Source organism: Harmonia axyridis, chromosome 3 (genome assembly GCF_914767665.1).
Source record: "Harmonia axyridis chromosome 3, icHarAxyr1.1, whole genome shotgun sequence".
Taxonomy (NCBI): Eukaryota; Metazoa; Arthropoda; class Insecta; order Coleoptera; family Coccinellidae; genus Harmonia; species Harmonia axyridis.
In genome coordinates, this window is record NC_059503.1 from 28,206,027 (window position 1) to 28,228,714 (window position 22,688).

A 22,688-nucleotide genomic window follows, 5' to 3' on the forward strand; every position below is an offset into this window, starting at 1 on the left:
TTGACGAAAACCCAATTCAGTCAATTCTTCGTCGATCTTGGGAATAAGGCATTCTTCAAACGACATTACACTCTATTTTGCATAAAGACGTAGGTCTTAGGCTATCAAAGTTCAGTTAACATAAAAATTCAAGCAACGTCTTATCTTCGCTGATTGGGTACTCGAAATGCATCGAAATATCATTTTCAGTGATGAGGCCCCTTTTTAATCTTTGAGGCTACGTTAATGAGCAGAATTGTCTCATTTGGGGCTCGGAAAATGGTTGTTGAAAAGCCCCTTCATCCTCGACGTGGCACTCTTTTGTGTGATTTTTGGGCTAGTGGTGTGATTCGATCTTATATTTATTCGAAATTGGACTGGTACAACTGTTACGATGATCAGATTGCACTACCGAGCTTTGCTTAATGCTTTTTCAAGGCTTGAATTGGAAGATATTAATGCGAAAATGCTAATTTTCAACAAGACGGCGCTACGTGCCACACAAGCAATGAAACATTCGCAATTTTGCAAAAAAAGTTTCCTGGCCTTGTTTACACAATTGGCCACCGAGATCTTGTGATTTAAACTTCTTTCTTTGAGACCAGGTGGAATATAAGTCCTATTCTAAAGCTCCACAATCGAATAAAGACCTAAAAGATGGAATTTGTGAAGTTATCGAGAATATACTGCCGCAAATGTGCGAAATGGCCATGGAAAATGTGGTGTTGCAAACGTAGCCCTGGCAGCTATTTGGCTGATTTCCGTTTTCCATCGTTAATAGCATACCTTCCTCTTCACAATGCAATAAACATTAATTTCTCTTAGAATATACTCGTTTTTCTAACATCAAAATTAAATCCCTTGTTGGAAAACCCTGTAGGTACTAATTGAAATGTCTTCAGCGAATTTCTCTAAATAAGCAAGAGAGAGGAGAAGACGATATTATATTGAGCTTAATGTTGGGAAGCTTGTAAATAGAACTGCTGAGAAATAATAAAAAGTGATTTTGTATATGGTAGCCGCTCACTACTTTTCTTTATTTAATTACAGCTGTTGAAGTGATAATGCCCAAGAAACAGTTTATTGCCTTATCCAGAAAGCGTACCTCACGTACTTTTCCAGCAAGGTAATATAAGTAGATATCCCCTTTTTGCTTATCAAACAGTGGACTTTCTCCAAGAATAAGGCATTACAGATTATCATGGACACACCATTTCCGAGATTTTAATCATATTGATTTTTTTGGAATATTTTGAGGAAGAAATAATTTGAACTGATCTGCAAATAGGCTTTCCTAAAATTTCAATTTCAAATTCTCGTGATGCTGTGCAGAAAATAGAAAATGTAACCATCTCGTAAAGATTCTCTAGGTTATGATACTTTAATGTTTTGCCAGTTCCGTTTTGGAAGATACTCGATGTGGTATGTGGAACCCATCAATCATACTTCAATCTGAGCATTATTGATGGTCTACTTGTATCTCTGGAGATCGGTACGGGATGAAAAATTGGGCACGATAATGTGGCAGTTGTTTTCTTTGTTCGGAAATGACCCGTAAGATTTTCGATATCTTTAGGATTTGTTCGTTATTTCCAAAACTACTATTAGCGTTGGCGAGAATAAAGTATAGTTGATGCGTACTCTTTTGTTTCCATAAATATAAGTTTTTTCTGCAAACATTGAAAAATGTCGACATTATAGATGTGAGTCCATAATGTTGGAGATTGTGTTCATAGACGTCACAATAACTTCCGATCGTAAGCGAAGAAAATAAAATTATAAAATAAAATTTTAAGTTTTAAGTTTAACTTAAAATTTTATTAATGGTAAAATTACAACTACATTTGGTTTCACTGCACAAGTTCAATGCATTTCCTATTTCATTTACTAATGAAACAGAATTTTGTTGGCCAATAAAATTTGACTGGACTTTTACTTTCTCATTTATTTTACAGAATTTCGTTCACTGTTTCACGCCTTCAGATGAAAATTAACCACAACAATCATCTTGACTGAATTTGTTTTTTTTTGTTTTCTCAGCAAGAACTAGTAGTAACTTTTAAGTAAACACAAAGATGAAGTGTTACATCTTTCTGAATTCATGAATCTATCGCTGCTGGAATTTTCTTTGAAAATATTTTATCAAGTTCAAGCATCGTTTGAACTTCGTCTGTGAAAAATATATAAAACTCAGACGAAAGCACTGCTCAATCTGAGCTAATGAAAAGAAAAAGTTATCTCAAACAAGTCCCAATAAAAATTCAAGACATTTATGGCACATAATCTTTTTTGGAGAAAATATAACTGAAGGAGACCTATTGGAATACAGTGCCGATTCTCAACTAATAAACTGTTTCTTGTTCTCTTTGTATTACTCAACAGGAATACCTATTGATTACTCTAGCAATTATATACTCGATAAGTTTTCTTATCGATCTAAGAAACAAAATCAATTTCACGAATTTATGTTCGAAGAATATATTCCTAACTAAAGATAATTGTTGTTGGGACAAAAACCCAATTCTATTCATTCAGCACTAGTATTATAATGGTGAACAAGCAGAAGCAAGTACCAAAGTTCAACAAAAAGTTAACATGTAATTATCCAATAATGGAGATACACGATTAACTATAGAGAATCCTTCAGGGTTTGAATTCAGCGTATCAGTTTTTAGTGTCCGAGTATATATCCTTCAATATTTCTTAGAATTGAAAGGATATCAGAATTCAATTGTTTTCATTCTTGTTTTATAACAGTTAACCATGGAAATTGCCAGTATCTTCATCATTCTGCTTCATATAAATTAACAACCAACCCTAACTTACAAATCAGATTGGATCGAAATATTCATTGAATATCTAACAAAATAAATATGTAGTTTCATGAAAAATTTCACCTCCAGAATATTTGAAATTTCATAAAGTATCTCGTTTTATTCCTGTGTGGGCGAATCGAGTCTTCTTCAATTATACTTCGTATTTTCAATCCTTTTGCTACATTATATTTTTGCTGACTCTGCTAATTTGCAAGTGTGCGCCTTTGATCTCACTGTTTAACTAGGGATTCACGGCTTGGCTTGAGTTTGACTTGATCTCAAGTCAAGCTCAAGTAGTATAGTTCAGTAAGTCAAGTCAAGTATTTATTCATCAGGTACTTGAATCATATCAAGTTACTTGATTTTTAGCATTGTGTAGTGTCACATCAATAAAAAAATAATGAAATGAGTAGGAACCTTGCAAAAAACCCTTTTAATTATTAAAATTATTGTATAAAAAAACCGAAAATATCAATTTCTATGGAATAGAAATATAAATTAAATAACCATAAATCATAACAATATGATAAATGATGAAAAAATTAAGTTTCTTAAAATTGAAGAACCTCCAGGCTTGGTTTGATTTAATAATTTTCCATCCAGGATCTAAGACACTTAGCATCTTATAAATACTACTAGGCATCTTATAAATATGTCGCCTAACCTTTTGCGGGTTTTTGTTACTGTAAGAGCAGCTCTTATATTGTCTTTCAATAGGAGCTGAAGATGCTGACGATTTTTGACCATTTTGGCCAAGTTTAGAAAGATATTTCTGAAACTACCGAAAACTACCAATAGATTTCATAGAAATGTGAGAAAACTATTGATAAAGTCAAATGGCGAATGATTCAGTCTCTCGGCGCTAGAAGAATCCCCTTATTCAGTCTAAGCGCGCAGGAGATTGCAGAAATATATGCGAGCGATACGTATGCATATCAAGCTCAAGTTATATCAAGTAGTTTGACATCAAGTCAAGTAATAAGGATCTAAAATCGAGTCAAGTCAAGCTCAAGTATGCAATTTTTCACGAGTTTGATATTCAAGTCAAGTAGTTCATCAAAATGTTAAGCTACTTGGCTTGATGAATCCCTACGTTTAACATTAGAGATAAGACAATGTAATGAATACAAGATCTATTGTTTATTGAAACAGTCTCAATTATATAGTCTTATTGAATGAACGAACTATATAACTTTTTCAATTGTAGTCTAGGAAATCAGAGTTCAATCTCAGAAAAAACATGTATTTCAGAATGGGAAAGTGAAATTCAGAAAAGAAAAATTGGATTGGAAATAATTAAATTTTTTTCAGAAAAACGAAATTCAAATTCAGATTAGGAAGTTGGAATTCAGAAAAAATGTAGTAATTCAGAATAGTGAATTTATATATAGAAATAAGCAAATTATATTTCAGAAAAATAAAATTGGATTTCAGATGAATTAATATGTAATTCAGAACAGTACCTATAAAATGAGGTACCAGTACACTACGCAACACAGATATTACGGAGAGATGGCAATTCATTTTCATCAATTCTGAATTACAATTTTGTATGTTTGAATTGTGAATCAGCAAATCGCAAATAGGTACAATTTATATTTTCTGAAATCAATATTTTCCGTTTTGAATTACATATTGCTATTCTCAAATACAAATGACCGTTTCTGAAGATGAAGTTCTTTTTCTGAATTTCAAATTTCCTATTCTGAATAAAATTTTCATCTTCTGCAATTCTTAAATTTGCTTTTCTCAAATGAACTTTACTCTTTCTTAATAAAATTTGATAAGGTGTAGTTTCGGTTCGATATAACTCTTCTTTCCTTGTAAATAAATTCATTTTCAAAAAATATTCTTTACCACAAATCCCATAATCATATGTTGAATAATCACTTTAATGTTCAGGAGAATCTTTATTTTCTTCAACTAGGCTTATGAAAAGACTCAAAAGCCGTTGACACCAAGCTGCTGCTTTTCTAAAATTTTTGTAGTGTTCTTAATTCCATTTTCAAGACGGTATTCCAATCTTTTTGTGGCATAGAGATCGGCGAACTTTTTCATATCTCCTGCATCAAACGCTCCATACAGAGACCAAAAGGAAACTGGTCCGCCTCGCCACAGGATATTATCTCTTCCATAGTCACAGAACTTCTATTTATCCTGCTGTCGATCTGCCTTTTCAAGATGCAGCCACCTAACATCACGACTTTCGTAGTCGTCTACGGGTCCCCATTGTATTTTTAATTAAACAGCGATGATTTTTCGAGGCGATACCTCGGAAGCCATACGTGGTATCTCTCAATCGGCATGACTAGCCCGCGGTATGACGAATCGCTACAGAAAGAAGAGGACGTATGAAAGAGCGTGTTGAAACTGATTCGAATTGGGACATCTTGCGTGGGAAAACCAACTGATACAGAGAAGGAAAAAAATCGGCTGGCTTATTCGAGCATGACAAACTAGTCGATGGATGGTATTGTTGACTTTTTTTCACTTGGAAGAGCGAAAATAATTAAGTTGAGATAATCTAGCTTTTATAACCTCTCTTACTGGCTTAGGTCATTCCAGTTGGTATAGCAAAAATTATATAGGAAAACAGGGAGAGATGACGCACCTTTTGTACTGATCGTGGTCCTAAAATCATAAATAATCCTTTGGTTATTAATCTTTTATATTATAACATCAACATGAATAAGAACTCAAACATTTTTCTAAAATAAAATAAAATACAAAATTTTGATTTTGGCAATCTCTCCTGCATCCCATGGGTGAGACGACGCATTGAGTGTGGGAGAGATTACTCAAGGGGCTCAACATAACATGCTTACTTGTCGGCAGTTGTTTTATTCCCACAAAGCATACAGTAGTTTTTAAAAGATTTGCAGGTGTCATAAAGCCACCTGCGTCACTCCTCGTACTGAATCCATTCCACTGTAGATTTGGTATTTTCGTAGCGCTCCAAGCAACCTAAGCACACGATATATCAGATAGTAAAGGTTTTTGGCACAATGATGTCATAATTTTGATATTTTTATTATATTGTCTTCATCAAGTAGACTCGTTTGATCTTTATAATTTAAAGTAATCATTTATTGATTAGAGTTAACCTCAACTGAAGAATTCATTTACCTAATTACTCTAAAATGTTATTTCAATTGTAAATGTTGACTTGCATATCCATTTCACATAAGAGTAAGAATGAAGATGACTATCTGTTGAGATAGCTACCTCTGTACAACGTACTAGAAAAACCATTTGAGTTAGCCTAGGGTGTTCTCGAATGCTAGTTAGTTAGTGAAATGAATATACCATTAATTAAATTTATTTGCCGTTTACTGGGTGGCACAGTTTTGGATGATTTATTTTTTAGTTTTTGTTTCAATGATGTCATGATTTGGATCTTCAAGTTGACTCATTTGACCTTTAAAATGAAGAAAATTGAGTATCTGCCAAAACAAGTTATTTTGATGTCAATTCAGTTCACTTCATTGTTTTGTGGCGGCTTCTCATAAAGCTCCACATAGCAACAATATATACACAGCATTCGGTAGCCTAGACGTTAAGAGGTAGACTCACGCACCGAGATACGACAAAGGTGCCGGGTTCGAGTCCCGGCGGCTCCCGGTAATAATAAATTCCCCAAGCGTCTGTGACACGGCACACACAATTATACCAAAGTCACACTGATGAGTCCGGTGTGTGTGCCAGGGACGAAACGCATAAGTAGGTATACGTGAAATCCTACAGTTTCGTCTTACAGAAATTTAGAGAGAACATTATTAACGATAATTAAAAATGGTTAAATTGCTATTTACTGAAAAAAGCATGTCTTATTCGGAGAAGCAATTTTTGTGACAAACTTCAATTATAAAAACTTAAGTCACTCATTTATTGTCAATAAAACAATACACTAATGATAATAACTGTCTCTTATTGGCAAGCAAATTAGGCATCGACCAGGGATTTTTCAGCCATAATATACTATTATACGAGTACATATACTAACTGACAAAGAAACTGCAATACCCAGAAGAAGCAAATTTAAAATTTTTTCTGGTAAAAAATTTATAGTATAGGAAGGGGTAAATGATTTAATTCGGAGAAAAAAATCGTGAAAGTTTTTTCATGTAAATAACGGTTTTTGCAAGTTCTTTAAATATTTCAACAAACCAGCTGTTCGAGGAGATCCAAAGTTGATGTTTAGTTGTTGTTAAAATGCCTAGAGCACATGTACGCGGAATTTATCGCCAGCTGAGTGAATTTGAAAGAGGTCGAATTATTGGTCTACGGTAGGCTGGGTTGTCATTTTGATAACGTGTATACAACTACTGTTATGAGGTGTTGTCAAGCGTGGTTTGATAATGCCCAAAATCGAAAAAGAGTCGACGTCGACGTCAAAGGGCACAAATGAAATTCAAGATCGATTTCTAAGACTTATGGTCATTAGAGACAGATTTGCGACAACTCGATCTTTGGCTGATGAGTGGTTAGGACAACAAGGCCATTCTGTAACTGTCCGAACGGATAACCGCGGGATAAGGTCTTTTGGACCGCAGCATGATCGACCTCATCTTGTATTACCTCTGATGGTTGAACATCGCTGGCAACTATTGCAGTGGTGCAGAGAACGTCAACGTAGGAATGTGGCATCAGGTCGTCTTTTCTGATGAATCTCGATTCTCCTTGGGTGCATATGATGGCCGAAGAAGGGTTAGACGACGTCGGGAAGAAAGACGTGAACCCCGAGTGAACCTTAAGTCCTTAACCTTAACAAGAATCCAATATTTCAGTGAGGTAATGCCCGAACTCATGTTGCCAGAGTTTGTTTAAACTTTTTTGAAGCGACCCATGTGAAATCTTTTGCAAAAGCCGCCCAGATCCCCTGATCTATCGCCCATAGAGCATGTTTGGGAATCATAGATAGAAAGAAGGCTTGTACCTTGGCGGCTCTGAGACATGTATTACAGGTAGCTCAAGATAGTATCCCTCAAGAAGAAATAGACCATATTATTACATCAATGCCGAGACGTGTTGGGGAGTGTATAGATAATCGCGATAGACCAACAAATTTATTAAAAAAAATTGTAAACCCTTTTTTTATCATTTACTCCTTGCTATACTATCTTTGTTTCACCAAAAAAAATTTAAAATATAAGCAGCTCTTTCTGGATGTTGCAGGTTCTTTGTCAGTTAGTATATTTTCATATCCTTTTCAATAAGTTGAGATATTTCGTGAGATAAAGGAAATGAGAAGAAGTGGAAATAATAAATCTTCGAAGTGTTCTCCAAGCGTCAATAAAATACGAAGATTACACAATTAAACCTATTGCTATCCCGCCCCCTATTAACCAATCGTGCACGAATTTTCATAAATATACCCTAGTAGGGGGTAATTTTCCCGAAACGTGTTATTTCGACAACGCGGGTCCACAAAGTGCGAAATAATAACTTGGATGGAGTTTAGGAGCAATAAAACTATTCTAAAGCACGGCATAGACAGTGGAATTCAGTTTATAGGTTGGTACTTACTGAGGAGTGTTGCTTTTTTCACTGGTCTATTTATTACACCCTTTTTTTTCAAATTCAGAATATAAAGCAGAGGTTTATTATTTCCTCAATCTCACGGATTCCTCAATAATTAGGAACAATTTAGTATTTAATACTTGTTCACTGAATTTTAAAGCATTTCTTGAATTTAATCGCATTATAGTTATTAGGTACTTTAGAATCTAATATTTGACATCAGAATTCATGACGAAAAAATTTTTCTTTCAAATTACAATATTTCAGAAAGAATTCCCTATATATTTATAACATTTTTGGAACGTTGAGGGCCACAACTGAAATAGGTAGTTAGGTATGTATTTCGAGTGACTAATAAATAGGTTAAGCAACTCCACCATGCATTTCTCCATTTCTGACAAATTCATTGTTGAATTACAACGTTTGACGAAGGAGCCTATTAAAATGTTTACGGTAGTTGTGGGCGAAATAAAAATCATCTATCAAAGACCAAAATCTTCCAACTGTCATCACCTACAATATATTCAATTCTCTCGAAGTGTATTTAATGAACTGGTCATCTCAGTATGACATCTAACGTCGTAACCTAACAGTGTAGTATTATATTTTTTACTACATATTTATATATCATACTGACGTCAGCCGTAACCAATCCCAGGTAATTTGTCATAAAAATACAAAGGGTGATCTGGATCCCTCTGCCGTACCTGTAGCCTCTAAGAGCGAAACTTTTCATAAACCGAAACAGATCAAAATCTTTTTTTTTTAGATCTGGTATGTGTTTCGCTAACAAACTAGCCGATATTCAATCACAAAAATCAGTAAATTAGTCAGTATCTTTTGTGCGCTTGATCAAATTCGTATTCGTACATTTAATTTTATCACAAGATGTTTATCTCAATATACTTTATTTAGCCTCTTAAACACAAATCTGAAGGCAAAGCATCCTATCTGCGATATGCCATGAAACCTATCAAATATCATCTAAAACTTTTATGAAATAATTTTCGTGAGCGAAAAAATCTCTGATGGCTTTAAGGAGGCTACTTCCTCACTTCAATAAGTTTTTTGTTCAAAGGATTTTTTGCGTAGGCTAGTGATGGCGAGGCAGGTGATCCGAAGATTTTTCCTCCTTCCCAAAGAAACTGTAATCGTCCTTTTCTGCTAGACCCATTCTCATGAGCTGCTTTTTGAGGCGACAATGCCCTGTAAGGAATCCAGTGAGGGGGTTTAGAATATTCTTGCTAAAGATCTGGTAGTGCCAAAGATTCGAAAAAACATTTTGGAAAGATCCAATCCAGGAAGATTACGTCAGAGTGTTTCTCTTTCGGTTTTATCCTCATCTTGAAACTGTTTCTTTTCAATGGCCTATATCACAGAAAGGCTTCGCGCCAATGGAAAGGGTTTGTGCTCCTTTTCTGGCAAGTGTGTTCGCCTCTTCATTTCCTTCAATTCCCGAGTGACTAGCTACCCTGACTAAAAAGACTTTTTTATTCTTGCCTATTTCGTTGAGTGTTCAAAATACAAATTTTCAAAACCGAGAGGAAAATACTTGGCTTTGAAACCCTTCCTTAACACTAAAGAACAATTCGACTACCTACTGAAGACAAAATTGGAAGACCACCATTTCTTTCTACAAAGCTACAGGCAGGGTCGAAAGGAAAGGATGAAAAACTCTCTGTGAAGGCTACAAATGATGATGAAAAGTTTGCGGAAACTTGAGATGTTCAAGAAGAAATTCTATCTTCTGAGAAAATTGTGGCTGGAATACTATTGAAAGATGTAAAACTCTTCGGTTTAAAGCTTTGTATTTACCTTTGTAGAATGGGTAACATAGTCAATGGACAACTATGGCAGTGACTAAGGGATAGAAAAAAAGAGACCAAGATACGTGGAAATAATTATAGAAGACCAATGTTCGGAATATTTGAGAAAGGGGTTTACAAAGTATTGAAAGTGATTCTTCATCAGAAGGTGAATTATAAATTTAAAATTTTTACCAAATACAGATAATTTCAAAATACTTGATTCAGTAACAACCTTATAGTCGGCAGATGTCACAGTGAGAAGACATTTTTTTCGATTCTTTGGGCTATTCGATTTGCTCTTTTCCTATTTTCGACGCATTTTCCCGGTTGTGGGTCCTGCCCCTTAGCTAGAGAAACGTCCTTACCGGCCCGTAAATACCGGCAATTCCGATAATAGCGGGTTGTCAAAAGTTGGCATGCCGACGATAAGCCCACCAGGACAGATCGGAGTAGGCGCGCGTGCACGGCAGCAGCGGAAGTCGCGTTTCCAGATTTCTCAGCCGTTTTTTTTTCCGCGAGATCGCGTGACTCTCCGCCTGGGCCATTTTCATGTTTATATGGTCGATGAGTGTTCGTGATTCGAGATCGTAGTGTCGGTACGTCTGTCGGAACACGACAGGTGACTTGTAATTGAAGAAAGAACGAGAGTTACTCGTGTCTTCAATTATTCGAGGAGGAAGGGTATTCATTTGACGTTGACTGAGCAAAGCACTCGTGATTATTTCATTTGATGAGTGTGTATGAGTGAGTGCACCTGAGAGGAAGGATTATTTCTCGTTAAAATAGATTATATGGTATCTACAAATTGACAAGTAGTAACAGGAGTACCACCAGGCTCAATTCTAGGACCTCTACCACACAATATCTATACATTCCGATCAGATTGAAAGGGGTTCTATTGCACTGCGACCTAATGAGCTTTTTTCACCATTAAGTGATCTCCAGCTGGCCTTTCAGTTCCAAAGTTCTAATGAACTCCACTATCTGAGATGGCTTCAAGGAGGCAAATTCCTCACTTCTACAAGTTTCTAGTCCGAAGCAGATTTTGCTTTGACTAGTGATGGGGAGGCATTCCGTTACCTGCTGGTCTGGAGTTGCTTCCTCCTCCACACAGAATCTGCACCCATTGTTTTATTCTAGACTCATTCTCATTAGGTGCTTCCTGAGGTGACAATGTTCTGTAAGGAATCCAGTGAGGAGGTATAGCATATTCTTGCTAAGATACTCGCAGTATCAAAGTTCCTATGAAACTTTTTGGAATAATCCGATCCAGAAAGATTCCGAGTGTTCCACTTTCAGTTTTTCCTCCTCTTGAAACTCTTGTAGCTACATTTGCCTATAAATACGATAGCGAGGTTTTGGGTCAATGGAAAGTGCTCCTGCTCCTTTTCTGGCAAGTTTATTGGCCTCTTCATTTCCTGTTATTCTCGAGTGACCCGAAACCCATACTGAAAACACCTTATAATTCTTGCTATTTCGGCACTCCAATACCATCTTAGAATCGATGATATGTGAGCTCAAGGCTTGGATGCAGCCTGATTGTTAGAATGTATCACTAATATAATATTTCTGTTACTAGATTTGTTTCCAAACATCTTTTTATTGCATAGTTCCATCTCTGCCTGAAAGACACTGAGGCAGCGGCCTGAAGTGAGCATTTGGTACCAGAATACTTCAGCGCCAGTTTCTATCTATCACAAGAAAAAAAAGTGAGAGATCTGTATTGATCTCCAATGCCCTAGTTGGGCACGTCCTCATAGCTCAATGATACAAACACAGGCTTACATTTGTATTATATTGAGTGTTTTACTCGTGCTATTCTGACTTGTTTTGGAATGCCAGACTATTGCTACATAAATCATTATTAGCCATTATTAGTTCATACATTACAACATTTTTGGGTTACGTTCCCAAGTATTATCTACTAGCCAGACTTCTGCATGTCATCAATGCCTTAGTGGCTTTGTTAGCAGCAACCTCAATATGCTTCGACAGAAGCTTTCAACCTAAGGTTATTCCCAGATAATTGATTTCCACCCTATGAGGTCTCCATTCAGAGAGAGGAATTTCATAGCTGGATATATTACTCCCCCTTGAACTGTATCTCAACAATACTCGTCTTCAGCATCTTATACATTTATAAATACATACGACATATCTCAAAAAACCGAAGAAACCTTGAGCCCTATATGCAGATATGAGAATAGCAGTCAGATATTGACGAACAGAAGTCATATACAGAAGACACCAAGGATCACTAGAAGATAATGACAAATGGTTCATTAAATGGAAAGTTCGAAAAAATGGCAAAAAAGCAAAACTGTTCTTCTAAAGAAAAGATGACTACAGATCAACTCAAATCTAAGGATAGATGAAGGATTGATAAAATAGAGACAAATATCTAGGTGCTACACTAGGTAGGTAATCTATTTCAATGGAAAAACCATATAAAAAAAATCCGAGGATAAAACAAACTCAGTACACCATTTATGGATCGACAGTCAGAATGAACATTTTGGCACACTATGGGTCTTCGAAGTAAAGAAAACAATTATAAAGTGCTGTTCAAAACAATATATACATTTTTATATAATGTGTACTATGTGTCATCATTTTTGAAAGTTCCTCTATGAATATCTTCTTTCTTCAGAATTGTCTCAACTTTTAAATAAACACAAAACTAAAAATTTACATTTCCTCGAAAGAGCACACACACATCGACAAAACTCGAGTATTGAATAATGACGTTTTTGTGTATTTAATATAATACATTTTTATTTCTTCAAAAAAACTATAATGAACCCATGCGAAAAATTGTCAGTTTTAGTTCTTGAATTTATTTTATCTGTGTCATTTTATCTACTTTCAATCGAATGAAAAAAGGCAGCTTTAAAAATCCACAAAAATACATGAACCGTAGGTACTGTATTTTGTCTCCCAACAAATACGACAGGTTAGTTTCAACAACTGCCGGTGGGGCTAATGCGGAACAATATTATTTCAGAAAGCTCAAAGACCCCGCTAATTTCACGGTCAAGGAATTGAATGTCGTCACCAGAGGGTTTGGGATTAATTAAGCTCCGCAGAAGCACTCTACCATCCTACGATGTCGAGAACGTTCTTTAGATGTATTTATTGTTCAAAATTGTCGCTGATCGATTTGAAATAAAAGTTGTGTTTTTATTTGGTTTCATCTTGATATCCTAGTCGGAAATCTACTAATGACTACTATTGAATAAGGGGAATTCTTCTTCAGGTTTTTGAATTCATCCTACTTTTTCCGAAGAAAATATATTTGTAATTGATAAGTGTACAAAAAAGAAATAATGTAATAGATGAAATTTGAATAATATTGATCATTGACATTTCAACCTGCTGCATTTTCAGAAAATTCATACGTTTCGAATGGTTGCTAAGATTATTTGAATTTTATAAATTCGAGGCTTTATTGTAAAAACCTGGTAATACATTTGTGAATCAAAGTATTATCCATCGCTGGCAACTACTTCATCCCATCTTTCGGGCAGCGTAAGAATCCCGCGTTGAAAAAACCGGTTTTGAAGCGATTCACGATTCGATCCAATTTTTACTTCTTCATTAGACTGGAAGTGCTAGTCAGCCAGGTCGTGTGCCATTGATCGAAACAAGTGATAGTCCAAGTGGAAAACGTCTGGAGAACGGCGAAAACGGCGGGAGGGTGTAGAGCTTCCCATTTCAACGTTTCCAAGACCACTTTCGCAACATGCATTTTCATGCTGTACAATCACTTTATCATGTCTCTCGTTGTATTGCAGCCGTTTGTCGTTTGATGCTCGGCTCAAACGCACCAATTTGCGTTCGATAACGATCGCATGTGATTGTTTCAGTCGGTTTTAACAACTTATAATACCCTACGCTGAGCTGGTCCCACCAAATACTGAGCATGACCTTGGAACCGTGAATATTCGGTTTGGCCGACGACGTGGAATCATGGCCGGGATATCCCAATGATTTTCTGCACTTGGGATTATCGTAACGAATCCATTTTTCTTCTTCAAACTCCGTTCAACATCTCTCGGCTTCAACTCGTACGACAATTCCCTTGTTTCTGAATCATTTCCATGATTTTCAGGCGTTTTGATATGGCTTGTTGCGTCACTTCCAATGATCCTGACAATTCTTGTTGCGTTTGACACGAGTCTTGATCAAGTAATGCATCCAATTCTGCATATTCAAAAACCTTTTCTCTTTCACCTCCTTGCTGGTCGCCACTTTGGGCACGTTCTTCCACTAATAGCGGCCTCACCATAGGTATTTGAGCCTCAGCCGCAGATTTTTTCATATTTCAGCAGAAAATTGAAACCACAAATCGACTAATATTTCGATGGAGGATGTTTACAAATACCTATGTTTATTGTATGATATCTACGATCTATTTATTTCAAATACCACTAATCGCTACAGCCGACTATTGCAAAACGGCAGAAGCAAAGATGTACACCTAATATTTTTTCAAATTTTACCCTTTGGATTACGGCATTAGTTTCGCACCACCCTGTATTGGAGCTTTGAGTCTGTTCTGAATAGTTTCGGTTTTGCAAATATGATGACTCAAGTTTTTTACCTCATCTTAATTTCTCTCTAAACTTTATTCACATAATTCCACCCCCAAATACGCCACAGCTGATTGTTTTTTTCCCTCCGCCTAGTCTTCCTCGCCCATCCATTCTGGCCGAAATTGAATCAAGACCTTTCCGGTCGAATCCATCACGTCCTCCAAGTCTCCCTCTCGACGCCTCCAGCGGCGTCGTTTTATTCATAACCGCCCCCGAAAATATTCATATCGAAAGTGGCGACCCGCTCGTAAAAACCGAGGAAGGCTGTAAACTTTTTATAAAGTCATCGCAGCCATTAATCTCGACATGACGGAAAGTTTCCTGCGACTGGGGGCGGGAAGTTTTATAGTTTCGGAGGCAGGTTGATGTGACTTTCCGAAGTTGGAGGAGTTATGGGGGAACGAGGGGGAGAAAAGTTCGAGGAGCAGCTCTCGACAACGGCTCGTTCCGATCAATTACCGCCTTTTAATCCGGTGATTTTCAATAATGGGTCTTCTTGATTCTGGATTGGGGGTGGTTGTTTGCTCTTAATTGAAGTTTTCGGCTTCACCACCATTGGATCTGCTGGAATCATTTGGGACATAAGAAAAATTCTTTCCAGGCAAACATCAAGAAATGATGACTTTATTGAAGTTAGTTGAGAAATCTTAAAAACTGCTGTGACCACTGATAGTAGTCATCAAGGGCTGAGGGGGATCTGGAAATATGGGTCCCCAGGCGCTTCCTCCACTTTAGTCGGACTCTCCCAAAATGGCGAATTAAAAATTCATCGTCTTTGCATTTCTTCATCGTTTAAATAGCGGATTATGACTTTATACCATTTCAATTCTCTGATATGCATTAAAATTAATAAGGTAGTACCAACATTGGCGTACAACTTTGCTTCCGCCGTTTTTGTCAGAAATTCGAGGTTTTATTGTAAAAAACTGGTTTTACTTTTATGATTCGGGCAGCGTACGAATCCCGCGTTGAAAAAACTGGCCACAATCGATCCAATTTTTACTTCTTCATAAGACTGGAAGTGCTGGTCAGCCAGGCCGTGTGTCATTGATAAAAATAAGTGATAATCCTAGTGAGCAACGTTTGGAGAAGACGGCGGGTGGGGTAGGACTTTTCATTTCAATGTTTCGAAGTATGGCCTGACCACTTCCGCAAAATGGGGTCGAGCATTATTATGTCTCTCGTTCTATTGCGGCCGGTTGTCTTTCAATGCTCGGACCAAATGCATAAATTGCTTTCGCCTGTGATTGTTTCACGACTCATAATACACTACGCGAAACAGGTCCCACCAAATACTGAGCATGACCTTGGAACCGTGAATATTCAGTTTGGCCGTCGACGTGGAAGCATGGCTGGGATATCCCCATGACTTTCTGCGCTTGGAATTATTGAAATGAACCCATTTTTCGTCTCCAGTCACAATGTGATGCAGAAATTCCTTTCGTATTTGCCTTGCAAGCAGCCGTTCACAAGCAAAAAAACGGCGTTCAACTTATCTCGGCTTCAATTCGTACGGCACCCAATTTCCTTGTTTCTGAATCATTCTCATGACTTTCAGGCGTTTTGAAATGGCTTGTTGGGTCACTCCAATGATCCTGCCAATTCTTGTTGCGTTTGTCATGAGTCTTGATCATGTGATGCTTCCAATGCGCCCGTTCTTTCACTAATAGCGGCTTCACCATAGGTATTTGAGAACATTTGATGAGCCTCAGCCGCAGATTTCTTCATATTGAAGCAGAAAATTAAAACGTCCCGCAAATGATGAGAATTTGGCTCATAAGCTGACATCTTTAATCGATAATAACTTTATGATGCAGACACAAATCGACTAATATTTCGATGACGTTATGTTTACAAATACCTAAGTTCTTTGTATGACATCTACAATCTATTTATTTCGACTACCACTTACCGCTACAGTCATCTATTGTTAAACGGCAAAGTGATATTTATCTGCGTATCACATGCAGCTTGATATCTACTGAAAACACGAGCATAATAGATTAAAACAATATCGTTATACCTTTTTATTTGGATCCCATAAGTAAGAGATGTAGATTTCAAATAAATCATATTGAAGGTGGAAGGATTTCACATTTATTGAGAACAATTTGTACCTATTTAAGGAGAATCACAAAACACCAACATTTGTAGCTGTGGCACTCCGAACAATGACTGACTTGTAGATTTTGATGATTTTCATAACCTGACGATATCTCGAAAACTAAGACACTTTTACTGAAATTTGGATATTCTGGTCAGGCATGACCGAGGCTATCAGCATGAACCGAGTTGACATCGGTTCAGGGGACACCTTGTTTAGGAAGATTCATTCAGATTTGACGTTATTAACGAGATCACTCGTCTATTTCGCGTTAATGTACGAGTTGGTGATTCTGTTACTAAACCTCCTCTGACACATTCATGAGTAGGTATGTGTCTTATTTTCACCCTGCATCTACGATGAGACTAAAGCCTGAGTAGTACATGATATGGTGATTCTGCCAACCACATATATAGATTTGGTAAAAAAATTGACATACTACATCAAATCTGGTTGATATGAGTTCTTCAGAGTTGAAGGAAGAAAGAGAAGGAACTACCATAGTATGTATAATGTATTCTTAACAATGCTAGTGACCAAGCAGGCATCGATGAAAGAACGCTCAACGTTATAGAAGACCTAGGGATTGCTTCCTTCATAGAATAAAAGGTCAAGAAGGAGCCAACAAGTGATTGAGTGATAAACAGGAACAATCATGATTCGAATTTTTACTATTATGACTTTATGGACTATTATTATTGTATATGAATTTAATGACTATTGCTTCGAGGATTTTGTTAACAAACCAGCCTCTTTTGGCTGGAAATACTGAAATGATAATTTTGACAATGGTTCATTAGTTATTCGTTGGTAGAGGGCAGTAATTTTCAGATTCAGCCCACACGAAAAATCCCAAAATACGTTACTGGATGCCCCCCTAGTTTCCATGTATGTGTGTGAGCCATCGTAGGTCATTCTTGCATATTCCCACAGACAGACACAAAGCGTCTTCAACAGTCGTAAACCTCACCGAACCCGGGCTTTTTGCTCCTTATCTGACTTGGAACAAAACGCGCTCACGCGGTCGTTTCATCGCAGTAAGCCCTGACGACTTCTTAGCAGCAGGGCGCAACCAATCTTGGCACTCTTGACGTGCAACAAATAGACAGGCATCAATCGGCGAGGGATGACTGATGGCCTACTATGACCCTTCTGAGAGCCCGTCATGGGCATGCACGAAGATTCTAAATGAGGATAAGACAACAATACGCGGTAATATTTCACGAAAGATACGAGGGAGTGGAGGAAATTAGTTTGATATAAGGTCTTTTCGAACCACGCGGGTTTTCTTATACTACTGTTGGGGCTGTATCTCGATGACCTATCTATGAGAAGAATTGATGTTGGTTCTTGAAGGGATCGGTAGTGCTTCTGGTCACACTTGTTGCTGTTGTCTTTTGTGGTTGGAAGTTGCAGGTTTTTTTAGGTACTAGTGTTCTGTCAGAATGTCTGTACCTAATTTTCGAATTTCGTTCCGGATATGGAATCTATTTGGAAATTATTGAAGAATACGCGGTAGAATCGGACCCCCTGTTTTCGATATACAGGGTGATTTTTGAAGTCCTACTTTTTTGAGAAGGTGAAACCAGTTTATCGAATCTTTATTAATCTTCGCTACCGATTGGGTAAATAAATACCAATACCAAAAATTCATCATAGCTCACTTACTGGATCTTTATAATGATTTGGATTCCCGTGAGGATTATTAGAGAATTATTTGAAATGTTTTTCTCGATATCTGTAGCAGGTATGACAAAACTACAAGAAAAGAAAAAGTGTAGTACTGGATCAAAGTCTTTTTTTACATTTTTCTAAACTACCAGTGGTCCACAGTGGTTCTGGGGCAAAAAAACGGACTGTGTTCCAGAAAAAATCTCACCCAGTATATTTATATTGGAAAGTGCTATGAGAAAAATACTTGAAAATAAATCCCTGTATCTCGAAAACAAAGCGTTTGCAGACTCATGTTTATAGGACTTTTTTGACTTGAAATGACTTGAAATTCAAGAACACCCTGCATATTCTTCATCAATCAATTCACAGTTGAACATACATCATACGCTTATTTAATACTACAGACTGTTTCCGAACTAATGCGACAGATTTCAAGGGATCTTTAAATATCAAGAATAAATAATATTCCATCCTGAACCATGAACCTACGAAATTCAAAAATTAGGATGAAATTTGACATAATTATCCATGCTAGCAAAATTACTTTGCTTGAGAATTTTTGTTATCCCGTACTGATATCACAAGATGGTGAAAAAAAAGTCCTCGAATGCTTTAGGAATTGGTAATTTTTTCAAGTTTTCTAATAAAAAAATTCATTCTGAATGATAAAAAAAACACATGCAGTCATCAGGCTTGCCGAATTTTATTGCCACTTGGGCGGCTTCTGGATTGGATTATTTTTTTTTAATTCTCTAATCAGAATGTTGAATCCTCAGAATGGAATGCAAAATATGCGAGAAAGGATTCAATTTCATCACTTCATCACATAAGTTTACAACTTATCCTTTTTGAGAAATATAGGAAGTTTTTTATTAAATACCTACCTACCACATTCCATTATATTCTAATAGTTCTCATTTTTCATATCAAATAAATTAAGTCTTGGGCGTGGACGTATTCGAATTCAAAATAATTTCACAGATAATGTTTTGAATCAAATTAATTAGTGTTGGGCGTGGGCGCATTCAAATTTGAAATAATGGTTCATCCGCATCATCCGATTATTTACTCGATAATCTCAATAAAAAAAAACCAAATGTTCGTGTTTTTTATAAAACCGAAACTGAGCGGAAAAACCTGAAACCGCAGGACCCGTTCTAGAGGGACGGTATTAGGTATCTACATTTTTCAAGAAATCTGGATTCCTGAAAGAATGAATTGAACTTTTTTTTTTCCAACCAATCACACAAATTATTTTTCTTTATAAAATTTACTCATCCTAAACATTTTTGCATCGAAAATGTCTGCAACATTCTTATTAAAACCCTCCCGCTCTTTTTTGATTAGTTCAAACCTGCGCGGTTTTGACCGGGGCGAAAGAACGAACAGGGATTGAATCATTCAATAATCAATATTAATTTTTAGCATTCTGCAGAGTTAGCTTCTGTTAGGGCGGCAAATAGGGTCTCTGTCTAGGGCGGAAGGCGGAAGTTTGGCTAGCAACGGCTCTGAGTAGCTTGAAATCGAGTCAAGGAATAAATATCTCAAATCAAAAAAAGTTCAAGTATGTAAACTTAAACAAAGAAAGTGAGGTTATGCCAGTTATGCGCGGAAATAATAAATTCTGTGTTTTTGTGTCCTACAAGGTAATCTATAACTACTTTATCGAGAAAAGAGTGGGAACTGTCCACTTCATCTTCTATAATTTCCTCGAATTTTCGGACATAACCTGTATACCTACCTCGTCGTTTATGCATAGAAGAAATAACGTTAGTTTACACCCCCTGTTTGATTGATCGTTCGCGCTGGTCGAGAACGTCTCCTCGTTATGGATTATCGATATGTTGTGAACGTCCAACAAAGTGCACGCATAGTCCTTGGCGCGAAACGTCCAGACCACCATCAATCAAAAACCTTACTTCTTATTGTTTTGCATCGACATCAGTCGTGATTGTTTCGGTGGGGAAGGTTGGTGGTTACGTTATTTTTCGATGCATTCAATCGATCGATGAATTGCAGTCGATTGAACACTTCCGCTTCAACATACAGAGTGAGTTTTGAATGCCTCAGCTATTTGGGAAATGGATCGCAGAAAATTTTTGTGTGCAAGGATCTTTGGTCCAGTCAATATGTGTTTTTCACAGGAAATTTTTGGGGTTGTTTTGATTTCTTCGATTTTATATATTTTTGGGGTGCTGAATCTGAATGTGAGGTTTGCCACAAGAATTTCGTGACAGAAGATTGAAAAAAAGATTAAAAATTTCATGTTTTGGCGGTTTTTTGCATATAACTCGGGAAATATCAATTTTTCGTGAAAGATCTTCTCATATCAATACGAAAAAATTTAAAATTTCCTACAGATTCTTTTCTTCAAATTTTTCTGTTCGATAAACCGTTTCGGCTCGAACGATAGTTGGAAATAGGCGTATTGAATAGTAAAATACGCAGAGGCGAAAACTTTTTTTTCGAGGTAGTTTTTATTCTTCGTGTCAAAAAAATTTTAAAAAATAATTTTTTTACGGTTTGTTGTATACCGGGAGTTCAAAAGACTGGAAACGGTGAATTTATTTCGCGCACAGGTGGAATATCGGAATTCTGATATTGTCTTTAGTATTTCGCCCGAGGAATCGAATGGGCCCATCAGATTTTGGACTCAAAAAGGACTTTTACAAGATATGAGGCCCAACTTTGAAATTTCAAATGCAAACCCATTTTTTTTATTGCAGATTTGGATTCAGCGGGAAATTTTGCAGCCGAATTGATTGAAACCAACATTTTTTCTTCCTTTTTTGGGCCCTATGCAGCGTTTTTTGTTCAAAAATCCGGAGGCGTTCATTCAGATCAGGATGCAGAAATTCATATTCTGATACTTGGGTCCTTAGTAATTTTTCTCGTTGAATCGATTGAGTCCATCAGATTTTGGACTCAAAAGGGCCTTATACGAGATAAAAGAGGTCCTTGTGGATTCAAAATCTGATATGCTCAATCGATTCTTCGGGCGAAATTACTAAAGACTCCGTATCAGAATTCCGATTTTCCACCTGTGCGCGAAATAAATTCACAATTTCCAGACCTTTGGACCACCCGGTATATGCAACTCGGAAAATATCAATTTTCCGCGAATTATCTTCCTATATCAAAACCAAGAAAATAATAGCCTCAACAACCACGATTATTCAGTGAAAAAAAAAATAAGATCAGGAAAAATTATTGAAAAATTCTGGTTAACAGCTTTTTTTTTAAGGAAAAGAACAAAAACTCGTTGTTATCAAATACAATAACTATGGGAATAAGTGGTATGGACATCTTCCAACTACAAATACCGATACTTGTGATCTCAACAAGCATATTAAAGTCAATATCAATCTTCCCAGATTGAGTATCTAGTTCGACTCTTTCGTTTGCATTTTTATGTTGACCGATAATTATTTACTCCTTTAGAAATTTTATGTGTTATATATTTGATTTCATAATTCATCTATGAAATAAAAAATTTTACAAACACAATTCGTAGAAAAAAAATGGAAGCTGTAAGGTCGAAACATCAGACCAGTTTTTCAATTCGCATCAAAATTCATGGCAGCAAACCTTTCGGGCATCACACACTCCATCTTCCCGCTTAGACGTTTTTAGTTCTTAATTCTGACGACCTCGCGATAAGTGTTGCCAACCTCAAAATAATTTATCGCCCGCAATAAATTTCGGCAGGTTGGCCGTTCTGCGATCCGGGCGGTTGGATTTATCGCCCTCCGCTTCGCCCGCGCCGGCACACACGGACGTAGTACCTCTCAGGACCCGTAGAAACAAAAGGAAGTGAGGTAATATTTTATGAATGGGTTTTCAGGTGACGCGGACACGCCCCAAAGCAATTCCCGGTCGGAGAATTATGTATTCATTAATATCGGCTGCTGATGCGGATGCTTTCCAATCGCGATACCAAGTTGCGTTTGTAGAAGAGGCAATTTCAAGAGACTTTTCTCCTTTTTTCAGGTTGGTGAGTTAGGAGCACCTTGCAGAGGGAGAACGTTTCCCTGTAAGATGACTGGTTATAGACTCAGTGTTATCAGAAGTGTGAAATAATTGGTTTTTGACAGCAATGTGAAGTTTTATTCCTATTATATTATTTTTTTTTACCTAAACTACAAATTGCATAGTGAATACGAAATGTATTGATTGGAAAACTCTTTGATCT